The 17,093-nt window shown below is 30.1% G+C and overlaps 1 long non-coding RNA gene and 1 pseudogene across 2 annotated transcripts; both read left to right on the top strand.

Annotated features, from left to right (window-relative positions):
- Positions 1–2,885: 2,885 nt before the first annotated feature.
- On the top strand, positions 2,886–3,603 carry LOC148233952 (uncharacterized). The gene is made up of 2 exons (XR_015810288.1): positions 2,886–3,029; positions 3,285–3,603. It is a non-coding gene; the product is annotated as an uncharacterized LOC148233952 (long non-coding RNA).
- An 8,923-nt stretch (positions 3,604–12,526) lies between these two features.
- On the top strand, positions 12,527–15,473 carry LOC148233951 (ionotropic receptor 75a-like; annotated as a pseudogene). The gene is made up of 11 exons (XR_015810208.1): positions 12,527–12,661; positions 12,734–12,897; positions 13,000–13,407; positions 13,598–13,776; positions 13,838–14,076; positions 14,273–14,372; positions 14,441–14,628; positions 14,694–14,801; positions 14,867–15,033; positions 15,093–15,290; positions 15,358–15,473. The product of XR_015810208.1 is annotated as an ionotropic receptor 75a-like (transcript).
- Positions 15,474–17,093: the final 1,620 nt, after the last annotated feature.

Raw genomic sequence — 17,093 nt, 5'->3', positions numbered from 1 at the left:
AAAAAATATTTTGTTACACCTTACTAACGCAACAACACAATCGATCATATATAGTTAGTGCAATGTGAGTGATTATAAGTCATTGATTGTGTTTTAGCGTATTTTAGATGTTTGAGTGCCAGTCTTAACGCTGCATAACACAATTTTATCATAAATTTAAATTTTTGTTATAAAAAAGTTTTTTGGTGACACCATAAGTTACTTTATAATTAAAAAAAATATTTCTATGTTTTATGTGTAAATATAAAAGTCGGTTTTTAATTACATTTACTAATTAGAAAGAAACAATAAACTAAAAATATCAAGCACCTAATCTGTTTCTTTAGACCAAAAGTGCGCTTTAAAAATATTAATAATTTTGAAACTTTTGTTTTTTTTGATTAAAAAATATTTTGATTTACACATTTTTTTTTAAGTAAATGTTTTTCTGCGCAGCATTAAATATTTTAATAATTAATGAGTGTAAAAAGTTTTCACTATATTTAAAATTAATAATAAACTAAAGATATTTAAAATCTATAATAAATTAATAATATTTAAAATCCATAATAAAATAAAAAATATTTTTAATAAATCTTGAAATTTTATTCTGAAACTTTATAATTTAAAAAATATTTTAATTAGTGTTATACATTTTTGTGTAGTTTACTTTCAAAGGCGTCAGTAAGAGAGATTTTTGCAATACAATAATATAAGTTGGTTGGTAATGAATAGTATTTATTTTGAAACTTTGCCCCTTTTTATTGAAAATATTTTTTTAAGCAAAGTTTTAAAAATTCTCTAAAAACTAAAACTTTAAATTGATAACGTTCGCCAAAATTTAGGTACATATTGTTTCTGTATAGAGAAGCTAATACATATCCACATTATTTATATTATATTTTAAATCTATAAACTAAAAAAAAATTTTAAAAAACATTTTTTTTAGTATTTTATGATTTTTATACATATTTTAATATATGTTATACAATTTAAATCGTTAAAATCAATTTCGTTCGTTAAAATCAATTTAGTTCGTTCTCAAGCGCGGGACTTCCCAAATTTGCTTACATCTGACAGCTGTCACATCTGGTAAGCGCTCGCTAGCCGCTGCACCCGCTGCGAATTATGTTGTAATCGCGGCACTTTCCTTACAAAGTGACAATTGAAGATGATGCAAGTGATGCAGCATTTGAAATTATAGACAAAACTATAAATTGTGGGTGTGCCAGTAAGTGTTTGGTTATAAATGAATAATATAACACGGTTATTCTAACAAAATTACTATTGACTTTCCAGGATCTAATATTAAAAGACAAACAGCGGTGATTTGGCAATTAAAGGTATACATACCGAAGTTAATTAAACATATTACAATGCTAGTAATAATCAAAAATATATGACATATTGTGACAATTTTGTAGAAGATGAAAAGATACCAATCTACGTGTTTAATCCTCTACAGTACATCCATCAATTGTGTTCTTTGGTTGTCGTTTAAATTTAATTTATGGATTATATTAGTAGTAATAATGTGTTCAATGTTTACTCTTGATAGGAGTCTTATTGTTTTTTAATTATTTTTCAGAAGCAATGATGGAACAATTTGATGACCTATATGGCTACAACGTAGAATTGGTATATATAAACAAAGAGTTAATCTTCTCATGTTGAAGTCACTGTCAGCAAGTATTATCTTTTTATAAAAAACATACTACATAAGTTTGATGTAACTGAATATCTTAAATTTGGCTATTCAGAAAGAGGAATGATGGCACAGAACAAAAATTGTACCTATTTTGCCACATCGGAATTAAAAATAACCCACTCTTAGATATTTTGGCTATCGATTATTCCAGGTATGCAATCACATATTTATAATCATTGTAAAATTTCGTTTATTAGATAACATCCAAGAAACTACACATTTATAAGCTGTCCGACAGCGCCGATTTGATCGACATTAACTTTCAATCCTCACATACTAAGGATATATTACACGTTCATGTTTAAAACATAACTGGTTAATTTAAAATTCTTAAAATCTAACGTATATGTGTATTAAATCGGAAAGCAATGATAATGTTTATGTAGTATAAAAGAAAAACTTACTTTCCGGCCTCGGAGCCCGGCGACGGGATTTCAAAATTTGAAGATTTCATTACAAAGATTGTTTTATGATTGTTTATCTAATTTAATCAATGTATTCTTCTTATCCTAAACACATTATATATATATTTAATTTTTATAGTTATAACACACCTAGTTAATTTGCAATCCGATTATTTATAAAAGCAAAAACTCACTTTTAGGCCTCGGAGCCCGTCGCCGGGAATTCAAAATTTGAAAATTTCATTTCGAAGATTATTTTATGATTGTTTATCTAGTTTAATCAATGTATTCTTCTAATCCTCAACACATTATGTATATATTTCATTTTTATTCAGTCAAATGACGAATTAATGAAAATTATTGTCGCGTAGCAAAATTTTATTATTAAATAATAATAATTTAAAAGTGTTGTCACGGTACTGTCTATTTGAATTTGAATGCTTATTTTTCATTGGTCGAAGCTATTTGAATATTTGAATGCTTATTTTTCATTGGTCGAAACAACAGAACGCATTACCGGCGGCTCGAAAATCAATCGGAACAAATTCAATTTTAATTTTTAATATTATTTATTATTATAATTAAATATATTTCCTTTGTTTACGTGTATTGTTACACACCGTTAATACAAAGCGATACGATTTACAGAGTAGATAATTGAACGGAGAATGTTTCGTTTAAAGTTATGCGCGTCCGGAAGCGGAAGCGACGGCGGCGGCTTAGAACAATTATATATAAGATAGAGACGGCAATGAGAACAATTTTCCATGCTTATTTTAAGTGACTTCGGTGCTCTCTAGAGCATTGCTCCCGAACGCGCGGTCAGTGTTACACGTCCCGCGCATTCAACAAAATTATTACAATATGGCTTCTTGTTCCGTATTATCTTGCAAAAACAGTGCAAAACAGCAGAGGAATTGCAATATTTCATTCCACAAGTAACATTTTGCGATTATTTGTGTTATTTTAGGATTTTTTATTAAAAGTGACGCGTGCAAAACACGTCATTTTACACGCCATTCTAACGTCACTCTAACGTCATCTACACGTGCCAACTAGGGCTGCGCATTCCATTCTTCGAGTTTATATTTAATTTATTTTTAAATTAAATATAAATGATAAAAATAATATATTTCATTAGTAAATATTTTTGTCACATATAAACGTTAGTAATATTATACACGTTTTTTTAGATTTCCTTTAGAACAAAACTTACAGAAAGTATGGCTTGAACATATTTTACGTCCTTCATGGAAGCCATCCGTGAGAAGTGTCATCTGTTCGGAGCATTTTAACCCCGATTCTTTTTTTACCATAAAAGGTGGGTATAAACGATTAATACCAAACTCAGCCCCTTTACAAAACCAACCATCGTCTCCACTCCCGTCAACGTCAATTTCGAATACTGATGCTTACAATTCCCCTAGAAAAATTAATCTATTACGAAAATTAAATCACGTTAGGGTTATTTCAAAAAAACGTGAAAATATAATACACGCACTAAGGCAAAAACTTTATAGAAGAAACAAAAAAATAGTTAATTTAGAAAATATAGTTAAGTCTATAACAGACAAAGGACTTTTAAGTGAGGAAAACGGCTTGTCACTATTAGCAAATTTTGATTCCGATTCAAAAGAGTTGTTAACTTTTATAAAAATAAAAAAGAATTCAAAAGTAGCCAAGTATTCAGCCCGAGTTCGATCGTTTGCATTAACTTTAAGTTTTTATTCTCCCAAAGCTTATCAATATGTTCGACAGACTTTAAATTTTAACTTACCCCACCTAAGAACCATCGGTAAATGGTATCAGAACTTGAACGGAGATCCAGGGTTTACGTTTGAAGCATTTGAAGCGTTAAAAATAAAATCGCAATCGACAAATTATAAGCTAGTTTGCAATTTAGTTATAGATGAAATCGTGATTAGAAAACTTACTGAGTGGGATGGAAAACGTTTTCATGGTTACATAGACATGGGTACAGGCATAGACGGCGATTGCTTATCAATTGCAAAAGAAGCACTAGTTTTTATGATTGTGTGCATAAATGGTAGCTGGAAATTACCGGTAGCATATTTTTTATTAGATGGGATATCAGGCACACAAAAAGCTAATTTATTACAAATATGTTTAAAAAAAATACACGAATGCAATATAGATGTGGTTTCTGTAACATTTGACGGTTGTCCTGCTAACTTTTCTATGGTTAAAAATTTGGGCTGTAATTCACAATATAATGATCTTAAAACTACTTTTCCGCATCCATGCACTCAAAAACCCGTAGCAGTTTTTTTAGATCCGTGTCACATGGTTAAGTTAATTAGGAATTCGTTGGAATCCAAACAAATATTTACGGATAGTTTGGGTAATAGTATAGAATGGAATTTTTTAATAAAACTTAATCAATTACAGCAGGGAGAAAATTTGCACTTTGCCAATAAATTATCGCGAAAACACGTTCACTTTCACAACCAAAAAATGAAGGTGAAATTAGCTAGTCAACTTCTTAGTAATAGTGTAGCGGACGCGTTAGAATTTTGTAAAAAAATTTGCTTAGAAAGCTTTAATGATTGTATAGAGACGGACGGCAACCTTCATACGTGCAATAAATAATTTATTTGATAATTTAAATTCAAAAAATATAAAGCAGGTAAACTTTAAGAAACCTTTATGTAAAGAAAACCATTTAGAGATTTTTAACTTTTTTGAATATGTTAAAAAATACATAATATCTCTTCACCATAATGGCGAAAGAGTAGTTTCTAGTAGAATAAAAACAGGATTTTTAGGATTCTTAATTTGCATGGATAGCGCTAAACACTTATATAATAGTTTGGTAGAACAAGAAGGGGTATTAAGTTATATACCATTTTATAAAATAAGTCAGGACCATATAGAACTATTTTTTGGTAATATTAGATCTCATGGAGGGCATAATAATAATCCAACGGCACGACAATTTAGGGCTATTTACAAAAAACTTTTTACTCACTTAGAATTAGGAGACTCGTTTAGGGATAATTGCATTCCGTTAGAAAATATTAGCATATTGTCTCCATCCAACCATATCAATATAACGTCAGATAGGCATAGGATTACTGAAGTCAATGATACTGATGAAAATTTTGACGATTTAAATTTATTACCAGATTTTTTAACTGCAAGTTCTCGCGAAATTGTGGCATACATAGCCGGCTATGTAGTAAAAAGTTTATCAAAAAAAATTGTTTGTGAAATTTGCGTAGATTCTCTTTTAGGTTCTAATAATAATAGTTTCATAAATCACAAAAATCGGGGAGGCTTGTTGTCGCCGTCTGATTACGTTAAGAAGATTTGCTTGAAATGTGAAACATTTATAAAATACTTAGTTAACCAAAATTGGCAAAAAAAATTATTGCCTAAATATAATAAGGATTATATTGTAAGTAAAATTTTAAAATCATTTGTAGGTGTAGGTGATATTTTTAAATCGTTAGAAATTCATATGTTTGAACAAGCCCCTACGAGTAATCATTATTTGCATTTAATTAGAGCCGTTGCTGATAAATACGTAAATATTAGAATTCATTATTTAACTAAAATTAGCAATAGAGAAGAAAGCAAGCGATATTTACTAAGTAAGCTAATTCACTTTAAAGGACATTAGATATTCAAATTTGATTTGACTTCCTTATTTACCTGTCATATTCAAAACACACGTGGATTAGGTCTACGGGAGACACCACGTAAAAAAAAGCGCGCCATTTATTCTACCTCAATGGTGGTGCGGAAATGAATAATAAAATGTCTGTAATGATATAATAAATATTGGTGATAAAAGTGAATTATTAAAGAAAAATATTAATTAAAAAATTACAAATGTGGCAGCCCTATTCGTTTGTCAACGTCACAAGGTCATTTTGTCCGTCGGCGTTGCACACCACGGGGTTAATGGTAATATATATATATATATATATATATATATATATATATATATATATATATATATATATATATATATATATATATATATATATATATATATATATATATATATATATATATATATATATATATATATATATATATATATATATATATATATATATATATATATATATATATATATATATATATATATATATATATATATATATATATATATATATATATATATATATATCGACAATGGTTTGTTTTGGGTGGCCCTGCTTGTTATGTACAGGGCTGGAGGATGGGTGGGAGCTGGGAGGAGGGGGGTGTGCGATATGTCGTGTGGTGGGGGTTTTGTTGTTGATTTAGGTCGTTGGCACCTCTCGGTGCATACTTCTGCTGGTGGCTGTTGCGGTCCTCATCAGTTCGAGTAGCCCCTTCTCCAGTCGGGGGTTTTCGAGCATGGCTGCGTAGTTTTTTCTCCCTGTATTTTCACTTCTGCAACTCTGCAGCAGGTGGTGCCTTGTTCTCTCCAGGGCGGGGCAGTGCCACAGCAGGTGGTCGGGGTCCTGGGTGGAGTGGTCATCGCAGGGGCAGTTGGGGTCCTCCGTGATTTTGAACCTTTTGAGGTATGCATTAAAGGGCCCGTGTCCCGTGATGATCTGCGTGGCGCCTGGAGACGGCGTATTCCTTTGTCGGAAGGCGATGGCGGAGGCGATGTTAGGGAGAAAAGTCTTCGCGTGCGACCCGCGCGGTGACTCGATGTAGCGATATATAGTAAATAGTAAATATTGTTAACGCTGCTTCTGGAATAGCCTCTGGTGTAGATTTTATTTCTATAAAAGATACATTCAAATTATTTTTCACAGAAGAAATGATGTTACACATTTGTAACGAGACAAATAAGCAAATAGACCGGGACAACAGTGAAAATATTAGAAAAAAAAAAATTTCTTCAATTACTATGGTCGAAATTGACGCTTTTATTGGAATTTTGCTTTCTTCCGGTAGGCTTAATGGCCGAAAAATTCAGTTTAAGGAACTGTGGACGACGAACGAATTATATAAACAATACTTTTATTCAGCTGCGATGGCAAGGGATAGATTTTCGGAAATGTTTAGTGTTGTTAGGTTCGACGATCGTTTAACAAGGAGAGAGAGAGAACTAATGCAAGTGGAGATAAGATGGAAGCATTCAAGTTTTTTTTTAATAAATTTGTGAGCGCATGCGAAAAAAAATTATGTTCCCGGCACACACGTAACAATTGACGAAAGGCTGGCTGTTTATCGTGGAAATTGTACATTTCGAGTGTATATGAAAAGTAAACCGGGGCATTATGGTATTAAGATATGGGCAGCAGCAGATTCTCAAACTGCGTATACCTTGAATTTACAGGTATACACTGGTCAGGTTGATAACAGAAGGGAAGTCAACCAGGGAGAACGAGTTGTGATGGATTTGATACAACCCTACTTTGGTTCAGGACGGGGAGTGACAACCGATAACTTTTTTACTTCTGTTCCATTAGCTCAAAAATTATTAAAAAAAAACATCACAATAACCGGGACACTTCGAGCAAACAAGCGGGAAATTCCTCGAGAATTCCTTCCATCTAAAGACAGAAAAGAATATTCAAGCCTCTTCGGTTTTGCGGAAGATATGACTTTAGTGTCATATGTTCCGAAAATAAGAAGAGCCGTTGCTCTCTTGTCTACGGAATTTTTTGATAGCAAATTGGCCCCTGAAGATTTAAAAATGAAGCCCGAGATCATATTGCACTATAATCACACAAAGGGTGCTGTGGATACTAGTGATAAAATGACTCGGCAATATTCTTGCGTCAGAGCAACCAGAAGATGGCCGTTTAGAGTGTTTATGGAGCTGATAGATGTAGCAGCTCTAAACGCTTATATATTATGGATTACAAAGTTTCCAGATTGGAAAAAGTCTGATCGAAGCCGTAGAAAGATTTTTATTCAGGAACTTGCGCTCCAATTAGTACCAGACAACGTTGATATCAGAAAGGAACGAAATAATTTAAATAAAATGGAACGAGCTGGATTCGACATATTCGAGAAATACAGCAATGTCGAAATGTCAACTTCTACTGAAGAAACACCAAGAACGCCGATTTCACGAAAACGTCCCAGGTGTTATTTTTGTCCGCGAAATGAAGACAAGAAAACTCGCATTCAGTGTTTTTCTTGTCAAAAACCAATATGCTCGAATCACAGAATAGAAAAAAAGACAATATATTGTAAGGAGTGCAATAAATAATTATTTTATATTTATTTTTAAGTGTCGTCACTCTCACTTTACTATTAAATTATGTTTATTGTACTTTGCAATTATGTTTAGTTTTGTCTTATTATTTTTTTGTATTTTATTTTTATCCGAAGTGTTACTATGTGTTTTGATTCTGATTAGTCATATCTTATGCTTTATAATGTTTTTTAGTTATGTTTATATTGTATGTAAATTATGAGAGTTCTAGTGAAAATTCATTCATATATATTTTTGATTCTGAATAGTCATATCTTATGCCATATATAATATTTTTTTAATTATGTTTAATTTTTATGTAAATTATTAGAGTTCTAGTGAAGATTTATTTATTTATATTTTTTGATTCTGAATAGTCATATTTTATGCCATACATTTAATACAATATTTTTTAATTATGTTTATGTTTTATGTAAATTATGAGAGTTCTAGTAAAGATTTGTTTTTATAAATATTTTGCTTGATTTAAATAGTTATTGTTATTACGTAGATATTTAATTCTTGCCAGTAAAGAACATTGTTATTATCAAACTGAAAAATACTATAAAAGTATCTCGCGAGACCATGCAAATCTACGAATCCCAAGAATCGGCGATTACGACAAAACAAAACTTAAATTCAAATAGAAACGTAATTTTTTTTAAAATACTTTCGATTTCATTAAGCTTTATATTATTAAAGTTTATAAAATGGTATTTTGTATTATAATAAATTATGTATTACACTTAAAATTTAATTATATTTATTATAAGTGTATAATTTTTGGGTTACACTGTATATAGGCACGTGTCGGCCGCCTACGCGTCGGAGAGGGGAGGCAGTGCGTGTCGCGCTCTTCGGGCGATAGCATGCGCCGATTTTCGTCATTTTTTTTATAATAATTGTTAATAAATGAGGAAAATTATAACAAATGGTTGTATTTATAGGTATATTTATCTATTGCACAGAAAATTTAGTAGGAATTTGGTGTATAAATGGATAAAATACTTTGGGACCACAGAGGACCCCCGTCGGCAGACGCGTTTTTTTCTTCGACATCGTGACGGATGGGTTAAATAACATGTGCCAAAATTAACAAAGTAACTAATGTATAAATAATTAGTTTTAAGTTGTATTTTACTATGTAAATATAATAATATATAATTTGCCTAATAAAATAAAATTAATACAAAAATTAAAATTAAAATCTCCATTTGCTATAATACATTTTTTTCTATCCTCAAACCATTTGTTAAATGCACTTTTTGGAATAGTCTTAGGCTAACAGTGATTTCGCCTTCTCTATGGTCGCAAAATCTTCAATATGAAAAATCATAACGTTATGGCCAAAAAGATTTGTGAATACTATCTTACTACCTTTTAGTAAAAAGTTATAGTGAACTATACTGTTATAATTGAACAAAATGGAGAACCTTCTCAATCGATAGAACTTGTCGCGCTTTTTTGGGTCTTGGCTTTTGAGAGCGATCTTGTTTCGAAAGATTGGACCTTTACTTCGATGGCATAATTTTACATCCACGATTCGTTATCCAATATGTTGCGTTGGTACAATTATAGTTCGGCAACGTTTCTGTTGAATATTCAATAGTTTTAGAGCAAATTTGATTATTTTTCATGCTAAAACTGTACGAGATACTATTTAAAAAAAGTGCTTTTGTGATTATTAAGCACAAGTGTGCTTACAATCGACGTTTTCACGGCCCTTTTGTAATGTTTGATAAATAAATATTTTAAGAAGTGGAAAATTTTGATTAACTAAAATAAAACATAATAAATTATATTTACGAAGCGTAGACAGCGTTTCTCCAAAGTGAACAAGATAGTAACGTAGGATGAAAATCTATCAGTAAATATCTAGCTTATACCTGAATTTCAAGCTAATAGTTAATAAAAAAAATTTTGAACTTTTCTTTAAAATGTTTTTAGTCCGATATTTAATATTAATATTATTATACAAACAAATATTTGCTAGGTGTAGAGTAACATCATAAATTGCAAGTCTTTCAAAATTAAGTTATAAAAAAATTTATATATTTTTTTAAAATTAATTAGACAGTTTCTTATTGAGCGAATAAAAATTGTTGATTCTAAACAAGCAGTTAAATATGTCAAATTATTTATTAAAATATAGGAAGTAAATTCACTCGTTATAAAATAATCAGAACGAAGAGTGGATTACTACACAATTCATCACCGCGTATTGTGACGATATAATATAAGGTACGACAAAATTCGTCTCTTTCATTGAAAATATTTTTTAAAATGAATTGAAACTTTTTGCGTCCCGTCCGTTAAATATGAAATATCATTACGACGCTTTTAGGCGACATGTTCATTAGGAGTAGGGATTCCAAAAATACCGACTTTTGCAATACCGGTATTACCGAAAAAAATATTTCTATCGACGGTATTACCGGTTTTTACCGGTAATACCGTCTTCTTTTATTCAACTTCTATTATTAATTCTCCCAATTGTTTCATTTATCATTAATTTGTTAACTATTGGTTATTAATAATTAATTAATTTGATAATTTACGTTAGTTAATTGTTAATTACTTTCATAATCATTAAACTTATTAAATTTTATAAAAGATACACAATACATTTTTTTTGAAAATGTACTATTAATCGATAAAATTGTATAACAATGGGGAGGTCAAACAATTTATTAAAACTAATTATTACATTATTACAATACATACATTCAAATCATTACATTACGTTTATTAAATCAAAATATTTTATAAAAAGAAACAGAAAAAAAATAGAATGAATTTATTTACAATATTTTTTTGTATTAAAATAGGATTTTAAAAAACACAATGTACTTAAACTTTCGTCCGCTAACCTAGACCTTATTCTCGTGCAAATTAATCATGCGGCTGAAAAGGCTCTCTCGGACTCTACACTAGTAGGACGAATGGTTTTTAAATATTGGTAAACCATTTCTAAATGTTTACCACGAATGTTTTCCTCGCAAAAAGTTTTCATTTCTTTGCGAATCGTAGTTTGTAAATTCGAGCTTTTATTTACTCTTTCATTTCGCACATTATAATGAAGATTTTGATGCATTTTTTTAATATAATTTTCCTTTTAATGAGCAAAAATTGTTGTCACTTGGCATATCTTCATTTAAAATAACTTCTTCAGGATTTTCATCATCTTCATTTTCATTTTCCTCTTCATATAAATTTAATTTCTCTATCAATTCTATTATTAATTTGGTTATCGTTGTTTTCGAAGGTAATTTAAATATGCTGTGATCATTGTGATTTTGTTGTTCTGGGTTGTGTAGAAATTGTAAAACTTTCGAATAAATTGTGCTAATTTCTGCTGCGCGTATTACTGATCAGCAAGGATGTCAAAACAAAACTGTATAAATTTGGCGACTCTTTTGAGAAACATACCGAAAAAGATCTTGCCTTTCCGGCCGGCCTTTTTTACCTGCTATTCAAAAGAGCTGTCAAATGTATCTGAATTACTTCCGACGGCCATTCGCTGACTCCAATCCGTCCAGATAAATTAGGTATATTGGGGGTCATAAAATATAAAAGCTTCTTAGAAATGTACACCCATCTGTTTTGTGTTGTTGTAGACGTAAACCATGAAATACCAGTCAGCAAAGAAATAGGACTTAAAATATAATTAAAATATATAATTTTTAACGAAATTCATAAATTTCGGTAATTACCGGTTTTTTATTTTGTAATATCGGTAATACCGAAGATGTAGTTTTCATCAAAAACCGGTAATACCGGTTTCGGTATTACCGGTAATGGAATCCCTAATTAGGAGGTTGAGAGAAAGAACATTGCTATTTTAATATTAGAAAATATTTCTAAATTTTTTCCACAAACTTCGTGTATAGGAGATAATGAGATAAACAACATTAAATTTAAATATAAGCACAAAATGGCCAAACTATGCTTAAAATAATTAAGAGATACAAAAACTAAATGTAAATGATTTATATTCAAGTCTTCTAACATTAAACTTAAAATTATGAATTATAGATTTGTGAAGTAATCAGTTATTTTATTATACTTGTGTTATATAACATAAATAACAAATAAAATTGATTATAACAAAACATTCGAAATTACTCTTCAATATTGATTAGCTTCAAGTATAAGTAGTACTTTTCTGAAACGGCTTAACTTTACAAACCAGCACGATCCAATAAGAAATGATCTTTAAGACATTTAATTAGGTTATCTGTGTCTCGTAATTAATTATGAAATACTTTAAATATATATTATTACTATATATACTTCCACAAAGTTTTCAAAATATAATTGAAGACGAAGCGATCTTGAATTATGTCAGAGGACTGTCACATAAGCATTTCATTCACGCTTTTGTGTGTTGGAATATGGGTATGTGTTTTCTTGAAATTTCGCTTTAACAAGTCGTATAACTTTATAGAGACGTGCCCGTACTTTTTTAAGCGAGGAAAATGGCCTTTGTCAAAAAGTTTTCAAAAAACAGCATAATGGTCAGTATGAGCGACGTGGAAAGTGGTTACGAGATTTCGCCAAAACCCGCCGAGGCGCATTACTTAATGTTCCTCATAGACCTCCGCTGCGGAAACACCACGGGGATTCTGAAACGAGTAGATATATACATACATATATTAGAGATAGAAGGCAGCAAGCAAAAATGTATTACATAAATTTGATTTAATTTTTCTCCTTTCAAATTTAATTTCTTTCAGGCGGACGAGAGTTTGGCGTTCGGCTCGCCGTTTAAATGGATATTTCTGGCAAAATTGGAAGACTTCCCCGGCGTAAACAACATTACCATAAATAGTAATTTATATTGTAATTCATTTATGAAGGACATGAAAATTCTCACTGATAGTGATGTGAGCGTGCTGCGCGAAAACACTGACGGATCTTTCCTTCAGCCTTATTAAAATGAATCTTTTTTATATTCAAATTTGCTATAAATTGATGTCTTTAATATATATAGTATATAAGAGGAAAATAGAGGATGACTTAATTTTCGAGAATTATACTCAAATTCCGGCCGCCGTTAGACGTCAAAATATTGAGGGCGCCCTGATAAGGATTTGCTATGTCATCACCGACAATGATACCGTCAATCATCTTTCTGATTACAAGTAAGTTTAACCTTCATCCGTCGCTCAAATCAAGTTTACACTCGAGTCCTATTTATTTTAATCAGGACAATATATTTAATAAAATTTCCTTGTTAATATAAATCTTGAATATTAACGAAATGCGTAAAAATATATTTTAAAAACAATATTAAATATTAATAAAATTATTAACTTGCATGGAATTTAACAGACACAAGGAAATAGACACAATCACCAAAGTCAACTATATCCTCACGAATCATATAGTTGACTTTACAAATGGCAGCAGAGCTTTTAGTTTTGTTAGCTCGTGGGGTTACAGAAACGTAACTGATAACTCATGGAGTGGTATGATTGGAAAATTAAGCAGACTGGAAGCAGATATTGGAGGTATTTTAAAGTATCAGATTTATTGTTTATGTATTATAACTAATATTTTAAATATTTTTAGGTTCTCCACTATTTTTTACTTCAGACCGAGTTTCAGTAATCGATTTTATAGCCATGCCTACACCTACTAAATCTAAATTTGTCTTTAGACAACCCAAGCTGTCTTATATGAGCAACGTATTTGTGCTACCATTTAGAGCTGGAGTATGGTTATCTTCATTCGGATTGATATTTGTATTAATGATATTTCTGCTTATATCATCCAAATGGGAGACGAGCAAATATATATCCATATTTAAGGTTTGGCTGCAATTTTATATTAATTTTTTTAAGGGCAGGGGTTTCTCGGATTTAAAAACGTAATGCAACGCTTTATATACTTCTTAAAATATTTGAGTCACGCATTCTGTTTGTTTTCTTGAAAACAATCTAGAACTAAATTTAGTGTTTTGCCTCACAATGTTATCTTACCATGATTCGAATTTTTAATTTATAGACTCGTATTGAACCAGATACACTGCATCCAACAATTAGTGATGTTTTTATCACAACAATTGGAGCTATTTGTCAGCAGGGGAGTTATCTTCAATTGAAAAGTTTGAATATTTAATAATAATTTAGTGTTATAAAAATATGGTATAATATAATACATTATTTATTTTAGGCGTTGTAGGACGCATTGTAATTCTACTACTGTTTCTATCGTTTATGTTTTTATACACAAGTTATTCTGCTAACATTGTAGCGCTTCTTCAATCTTCTTCATCCAGAATAAAAACCTTGTCAGATTTACTCAATTCTAGGATAAAATTTGGTGTACACGATACCGTATTCAATCGATACTATTTTTCAGTATGTTTTTATTTAATAACAAAATATTATTTTAAATATTAAAATTATTGTTAATGATCTTACAGACAGCAACTGAGCCCATAAGACGTGCTATATATCAGAAGAAAATTTTGGTACCCGGATCTGAACCCAATTTCATGGCTTTAGAAGAAGGCGTCAAGAGATTGCAAGCGGTGTGAATCGAAAATATGTTTTAGCACGTAAAATATAAATTAAATAAAAAAGTAAATTGGTTTAGGGTCTATTCGCATTCCACATGGAAACGGGCGTGGGTTACAAAATAGTCAGCGAAATATTTCACGAAGGTGAAAAATGTGGCTTGCAAGAGATTCAATACTTGCAAGTCATCGATCCTTGGTTAGCCATTCAGAAAAATTCTTCGTTCAAGGAAATATTTAAAATCGGGTAATTTATGAAAGAATTTCCAATTTCGTATGTATTCAAATACGTAATGCTTGTTAAAGTTTCAGAAGGTTGCAAGAACATGGATTACAGTCTAGAGAAAATTCTTTGTTATACACAAAAAAACCAAAGTGTGCTGGTACTGGTACTAATTTCATCAGCGTTGGAATGATAGATTGTGAGCCAGCAATTTTAATTTTGGCATATGGATACATAGTCGCTATCGGAGTATTAATTTTAGAAAAACTAATATATCACCGGTTAGCTGAATATAAATTTAATTTGATAAAACATATTTGTTTATTATATGAAAACTTTTAATTTTAGATTAGAAATGATTAAGATAAAATGTATAAATCTTAAGAATAACTGATGTCTTCAACTAAATATGATCAAGCTGAAACTACCTATTTATATATAGCTGTTAAAACGTACGTAGTTCACTTACTGAATTGCAATGAATTGGATGTGTTGAGAGAGTGACAGGCAAATCTATTTTATTTGAAAACGAATAGTTCTAGTGTAACGATAAGATGTTTAATATTGGTACTGGTTTTTAAAATGATTTATAATAAAAAATATTATTATTCTATAGTAAATATTTATAAGTTAAAATATAAATTGTGTAGCAAAAAGCTGCAAGAATTACTTGAGAATAACTGTATTTTTGTCCCAAATATGTATACAATATAATGAAGGATATTTAGATTTATATGTAAATATATTATTTTAATATTTTTATCCTTATTGTTTTTAACAAATTTTATATTATAAATTAGTGTTTAGCCTTGAAAAATATTCTTAGATACATCTTTATTATTAATTATTACTTTACAATACACATTTAATTATGAATTTCAGTATAAAAGTAGAAAAACTATTTTTTATTAAATTTTTATAAAAAGCCCATTGTAATAAATATATAAATGAATAGAAAAGTAACGTTAAATGTAAAATAAGCGTTAAATACTTGTGCTTACACCTGGACTCTAAATTTAAATTTAATAAGCAAATTTTGGAGCTTCAATCCAAAGGAATTTTGACCGATTTATAAAATATATATGTCACTAAATTAAAGATTTCCATTTCAGTTTGGTGTTTCTTATTTATTAGTTGTCGATTGTGTTGTCATGTTGCAATGAAAAATTTACAATAGGTAAAAAAATATTAAAAAATATTTATAAATACATAAGTACATCTTCATTCTAATAAAACTTAACTCGAGAATCCTTTTAAAATTATTAAATCATCTATGAAAAATATTAAGCATTTTTCACATTACATATTATATTTTAAATATAATATTACGTATTTTGATTTGTGTGTGAGAGAGATGCAGAGAAACCCTGCATGTATTCGTCAAAGCATGAAACGATTACGAATGCCACCCCCTAGGATGCTAATTTAAAATTTTCGGATTTGTCGAACGTAAAAATCCGTCAGACACATATTGAAAATTGGTTTTCTAGGAGAGATCGGGAGTCGAGTGGGTCTTCTTCCAGCATCCAAGCATTGAGATGACTGCGGGCTATGTAGCTCCTTGCACTCGAAGCTAATTTATTCACTGGAGCGTCTCTACGTGTGATCGAATGCTTTCCATCCGAAAAATTTCTAACGTCTAAGCATTCGATCTGGTAGGGATCGTCACGACTTATTTGAATAAACCCATATAAAAAAATATCAAAATTAATTCTTAAATATTTACAAGACGGTCAATTATTCGCTTTTTATTTAAAAATAAGATATTGGGCTATTTATTATCACGTTTCTTAAAAACATAATATGAAAAAAATAGCCGAAGGCGTATAAATTTTCTATGTGAATATAAATAAAAAAAAGGTAGTATAAACTTATTTTATAAACATATAATATATAGAGAAATGTAGACGCCTCTATTAAGAGATGAAGTTAAAATGGTTTTGGAAATCGAAGAAGCTTTGCTGGCGTGTCGAGTTGTATTATTTTCAGCTGTGATTTATTGTTATGTATTCTTGCGATGTTCTGGACTATCTGCTGATGTTACTTGTGTCGATGCAGTCACCTGGCTTGTTTCTACTACCGTG

This window comes from Plectrocnemia conspersa, unplaced genomic scaffold (genome assembly GCF_051122295.1).
Source record: "Plectrocnemia conspersa isolate PC_06_02 unplaced genomic scaffold, ASM5112229v1 ptg000007l, whole genome shotgun sequence".
NCBI lineage: Eukaryota > Metazoa > Arthropoda > Insecta > Trichoptera > Polycentropodidae > Plectrocnemia > Plectrocnemia conspersa.
This window is presented reverse-complemented; position numbering and strand designations above follow the sequence as displayed.